Here is a 6000-nt window from a genome sequence, read left to right as displayed (position 1 = left end):
ACACCTGACCTCACATGAGACCCCCTCCATTCATCTTAGCATCTCCAGAGAGAGCGGTTCTCTTAAGCCTCCAACTCTGCAGTTGACAACTGACTGTAAACTTGTCAAGATCCAGAATCACCCAGTGGACAAGGCTTTGGGCATGCCTGTGGAGGGCAGGGCCATGGGGTTGATTAAATTGAAGAGGAAATACCCTAAAAGTGGATGGCAAAATTTCATAGAGTACAGTCCTGGGCCATGTGAAAAAGAGAAAGCTCGGACTGGCAGGGTGTCTCAGGTAAAACACACTTGCTGCCAAGCCTAATGACCCGAGTTCAATACCTGAGATCCATATGGTAAGAGCAAACTAACTTCCAAAAGTTATAATTGACCTCCACACATGCAGCATGGCACGCACACACACACAGACACCACCACCAACAACAACAACAACACCAACAACAACAACAATAACAACAACAACAACAACAATAAATAATAAAATTTCAAAGCAGTAGCCAGCCTTTAATCCCAGTATTGGGAATCAGAGGCAGGTGCCTCTCTGTGAGGATCAGGTCAACCAGGGCTACACAGTGAGACCTTGTGCGTGTGTCCTTGAAGGCAGCATTCCAACAGCATCTCTTTCAGAAAACCCCCTCTGCCAAGTATATTAACACATTCTCCTTCATTGGATGAATTAATTCAGTATGAATCCCCCTCTCTGTTTGTCTGTCTTGCTCCTCCTCCTCTTCCTCCTCCTCCTCCTCCTTTTCTTCCTCTTCCTCCTCTTCCTCCTCCTCCTCCTCCTCCTCCTCTTCCTCTTCTTCTTCTTCTTCTTCTTCTTCTTCTTCTTCTTCTTCTTCTTCTTCTTCTTCTTCTTCTTCATAACTACCTGGAGTGTGCCCTGCCTAGAAGCTCTGACCTGCCATACCCTGCCCTCACTTCCTAATATTGAAGGAAACAGAAGTGTCGTGCTCAACAAGAAGCCTTCTGAGAAGAAAAGTAGAGCTTCCCTGTTTTCTTGGAAAAACAACTGCCTTGCCCTACACCACTCCTCTAAGCATTGACAGCCCCTGGGGTTACCTCTTTATCCCAGAGGTCCACGTTGATGCATTTGCCGCAGGTGCTTGAAGTTTATACATAACTCTGTGTGCATGTGTGTGTGTGTGTGTGTGCATCACCAGTTATTTCTGTTACAGATGGGAGATGCCTCCTGACATTCCCCCATCCAAACTGCAGCAGCAATTTTGTGCCTTCAGCTCCTGAACAGGAAGAATTCACACTGGGGCACATGTAGCGTGAGAGAGAAGTCAAGGTTTGTTTTTAGGAAACACAGAAAGGAAAGGAAAGTGCACCTTCCAGAGGGGTTGGCTCTCACTCAGCTCAGTGGCTCCTTGTGAGGGTTGCCAGCCTCTGGACTTAAATGTCTTGTTCTTCCATTTCCCTCCCCTCCTTGATCATGGGGAACGTCTGTAAATGTCTCCTTCCTGGAGCTTTCTTGGAGCCATCTTTACCCACAATTACCCACAATTCAGTGTGGTACAATTAAATACAGTTGAAATAAGAGTACATATAATCCCAGCACTTGGGAGGCAAAGGAAGGTGGTTTTCTGAGTTCAAGGTCAGCCTGGTCTACAGAGTGAGTTCTAGGATAGCCAGGGCTACACAGAAAAACCCTGTCTTGAAAATACAAAAAAAAAAGTTATAATTATTAGTAAAATTGAGAAGAGCCTTGTATGTGTGCATCAGGGAACAGGAAGTATGTGCTCCTCTAGAAATAGCTCCTACAGGCACTTACTGGAGCCCAGATGGGTCTTTTCCCCACGACTTAGTCCTTCCCATTACTTAGTTGGGTTGGCTATCTCCCAGCCAGCTGCAAGCCCTTTTGTTTATCTTTTCCTGTACCTCATCATTTTAAACTTCACATTTTTTAAAACTCTGATGGATTTTTAACTGTAGTGAATCCCATTTCTCCCAACATTAGCTCTTGGAGAGCTGAAACTCTTACACCTGTGTGACTGCTGTATGACTGATGTGTTGCATGTTCTCATCAAGCCTTATGGACTCGTGCACTGCTCATGGGCAAGGGAGACAAGGGAATAACCCTCAACTCTGATGTCATGAACAACTCAGAACGAGCCTCCTAAGAAGTAAGCACTTCCTTGAAACAACCTCATTTTTAGAACATATATTTTCTAAATATCAGGGGCTACGGAGATAGCTCCATCAATAAAGAACTTGATTTGCCATCATGAATTTGTACCTAATTCAGAGCCCCACATAAAAAGATGTGGCTCAGCATCAAGCATCTATAATCCCAGCCATGGGTGAAGACAGGAGGATCTCTGGAACTCACTGTCCAGCCAGTCTATCGGAACCATTATTTCTAGGTTCAATGAGAGATCCCTTTTTTTAAAAAAATAAGGTATAGTCAGACTTGGGGAGTGTCTTGATGGGTAAAAGATCTCCCCTTGCAAGCCTGGTAGCCAGAATTTATTTCATGAGAACCTCGTAGCTCTCATAAAGGTGGAAACAGAAAACCAACCCACAAAGTTATCTCCTGACCTCCATATGTGTCCACACACAGAGAGAATATAAAAATAATATGGAGAGTGATAGAGGAGAGCATGACCTCCAGCCTACCCTACACACACACACACCATACATTACATGTGCACACACATATCGTACACATCATATACATGAACACACATATGCCATACACATATATACACACCATATACATACACACATGCACATGCACAAATTTATCACTGGACATATATTGTTGTAATGTACTTTCACTGTGTACTTTCACCTTCCAAACTGAGCTCCCAAATGACTGAATTTGTGCTGCAATCAGCAGTGAACAATGATTCACTTCTCTGCACAGCCTCACCGACTCTAACAACTGCCCCACCCTTTCACCTAGCTGAAATGGTCCACACCTGTAATCCTACAACTCAGGATGCTGAAATAGAAAAGTTGTTAATACTTTTAAGCCAGCCTGGGCCACATACAAATGAGAAGTTATCCACTTGTCTTTAATATTTTGTAAATGTGTGTATATAATCCTGTACATGTGTGTGTGTGAATACAAGTATCTGAGGAGACTAGAAGAGGGCTTTGGATCCCCAGGAGCTGAAGTCACAAGAGACTATGAGCCAACTGATATGGAAGCTGAGAAATGAACTCTAGGCTTTGACAAAAGCCATACATGCTCTTAACCACTGAGCCATCTCTCCTGCCTCCCCCCACCTGGTTTACTGTTTGCTATTTTATGTAGTATTAAGGTGACTTACATATCATTCCTAATTCCTAACGAATTTAAGCTTTCCTTAAATGCATGTCCATATTCTATTTTGGTTTTAGTTTTGTGAACAGGGTCTTGTGTGATCTAGAGTGGCCTTGAACTTGCAATTCTCTTGTATGCGCCCAAGTCCTGGGACCACAAACCTGAACCTCTGTGAAGCCACGCCCGTTTGTGTCAGGTCTCCCTTCTGGGTTTTGCTACTTCATCCCCTTGGTTGGCTTTTCTGCTCATGTCTGTGGGTTTTTTAATCTGCATAAGTACTTTTGCAGATTCCACAAAGCAGTCATTGTCAGTTTCAGAGACGAAGTCTCTCCACCCACACAGACACATCATGTAGACCCTTCCTCCGTTTGTGCAGTCCAGTTTTACTTTCATGTCAGCGTTTTCCCCCCTAAATCCAGACTCTAAATAAGATAAAAAAAAAAAAAAAAGCCTGTGATATTTGTCCTTCTGGCTTATTTTGCCTAACATGACATGACATTGTTTCCTTTTGTAATAAAAAATACAACTCCATTGTGTGCCAGGTTACAAAGTCTTTCATAGCAAGGAAGCCAAGAGGGATGGTAAAGCCTCTGGACACATCACATCGTGGGTAAGAGCAGAGAGATAAATGCTGTGTGCTCACAGCTAGGCTCACCCCTCACAAAACCAAAACAACCAAGACTGCCTTGTGCCTCAGCTGTGTAACCCACCCCCCATGTGTTACAGACACAAAACACCAAAGAACATCCATGCTCATTGCTCTACAATTCACGATAGCCAAGATAAAGAATTAGCATGCCTATCAACACATGAATGAATGAATGTTTATATTTATCTACAGAAAATGTGACATGTCTACAATGAATCTTGTTCGTGCAAAGAGAATAGTGATTATTATGTTCCATAATTATTATTAATTGTGCTATCTGCTGTAAATAGCTGTACTAAAAATTGTCATGTTAAGCAAAATACATTAGAAAACAGACACAAATACTGAATTTTCTCTGTAGAAGTCTCTGTAGATCCTAGCTTATATAGGGATACATAAAGCTTTGTGCATGTGACTTGGGGGATGGGGGTCTGGTGACACTATTCCTGAAGGGATCTGAACAAGGATCTGCTCACCTGGTTAGGGAACCAACAACAAATCAAAGTAAAGATACCACCACCAGTCTGGCAGTGGTGGTGCATGCCTTTAATCCCAGCACTTTGGAGGCAAAGGCAGGCAGGCAGATTTATGTTTGAGGCCAGCCTAGTACACAGAGAAACCCTGTGTCAAAAAAAAAAAAATGATACCACCAAAGTCCAACATGATAAACAACTGAGGTTAGTGAGGAAACTCACAGGAATGTGTGTGAGGAGTTGCTTACAGGAGCATTACCATTTAAACGCAGCTGCATTACTGACGGTCCATCCCATCCTGGGTGCTGACTTATGAAATCTGAAAGCCTGGGGCTCTCTACACAAATTGAAGGCACCTCAGGAGGCTAGAGATCCCACTGAAATCAGAAACAAAATAGAAATGTACACTATTCCCATTCCTTTTCAATATTGTACTCAAAGCCGGGTGGTGGTGGCGGCGGTGCACGCCTGTAATCCCAGCACTCTGGGAGGCAGAGGCAGGTGGATTTCTGAGTTCAAGGCCAGCCTGGTCTACAGAGTGAGTTCCAGGACAACCAGTGCTATACAGAGAAACCCTGTCTCAAAAAACTAAATCCAATAAATAAATAATGATAAATAAATCAATATTGTGCTCAAAGTACTATCTAGAGCAAGAAGGGAATTAGAGAGATGCAAACAGAGAAAGAGGACAAACTCTCCCTATTTGATGTGATCCCATTAGAGATCCCAAAAATTCTACCAGAAAACTTCTAGAAATGGGAAACAAATTCAACAGTGTGGCAAGATATAGAATCAACTTACACAAATCAATAGCACTACAACAAATACACAGAGAAGGGGAGCATGGACACATAGCCATTCATAATAGCCTTAAAGAAAATAAAATATCTAGGAATGAGCCTAACTAAAGAACTGAAGAACTTTACAGTGGAAACATTAAACCTGTGAAGAAAGATAAAGACACAGGAGCTGAAGGGGAGGGCGACCCCATAGGAAGACCAACAGTCTCAGCTAACCCAGACCCCTGGGAGCTCCCAGACACTGAGCCACCAAGCAAGAAGTATGAGCAGGCTGGTCCAAGGCACATAAATAGCAGAGGATTACCTGGTCTGGCTTCAGTGACCTCAGAAGATGCGACTAATCCTTGACACCCCAGGGATAGGGGCACGAAGGGGGCACACTCTCAGTGACAAGGGGGAGGGGAATGAAATGAGGAACTGGGGGAAGGGGGATCTGGAGGGAGACAATGGCTGGAATGTAAATTAAAATAATAATAATAATAATAATATAGAGATAAAGACACTAGAAAATGCAAAGACATTTCATGTTCATGGTAGTCCTTTTGATTTTATTCTGAGATAAAAATATTTCACATTTATTCTTGTGAAAATGATGATTTTACCAAAAGCTTCTTACAGGTTCATTGAAATTCCAATCAAATTTTTCATCTCATTCTCTACAGAAATAGAAAAAAAAAACCTAAAAATTATACGGAACCACAAAGACCCCTGATGGCCAAAACAATCACGAGCAAAAAGAGCCATGCTGGAGGGATTGCTACTCCAGATCTTAAAATATAGTGGAAAGGCAAGACAAAAGCAATA

The sequence above is a fragment of the Apodemus sylvaticus genome, chromosome 22 (assembly GCF_947179515.1).
Source record: "Apodemus sylvaticus chromosome 22, mApoSyl1.1, whole genome shotgun sequence".
Classification (NCBI taxonomy): Eukaryota; Metazoa; Chordata; class Mammalia; order Rodentia; family Muridae; genus Apodemus; species Apodemus sylvaticus.
Note: the sequence above shows the minus strand (reverse complement) of the source record.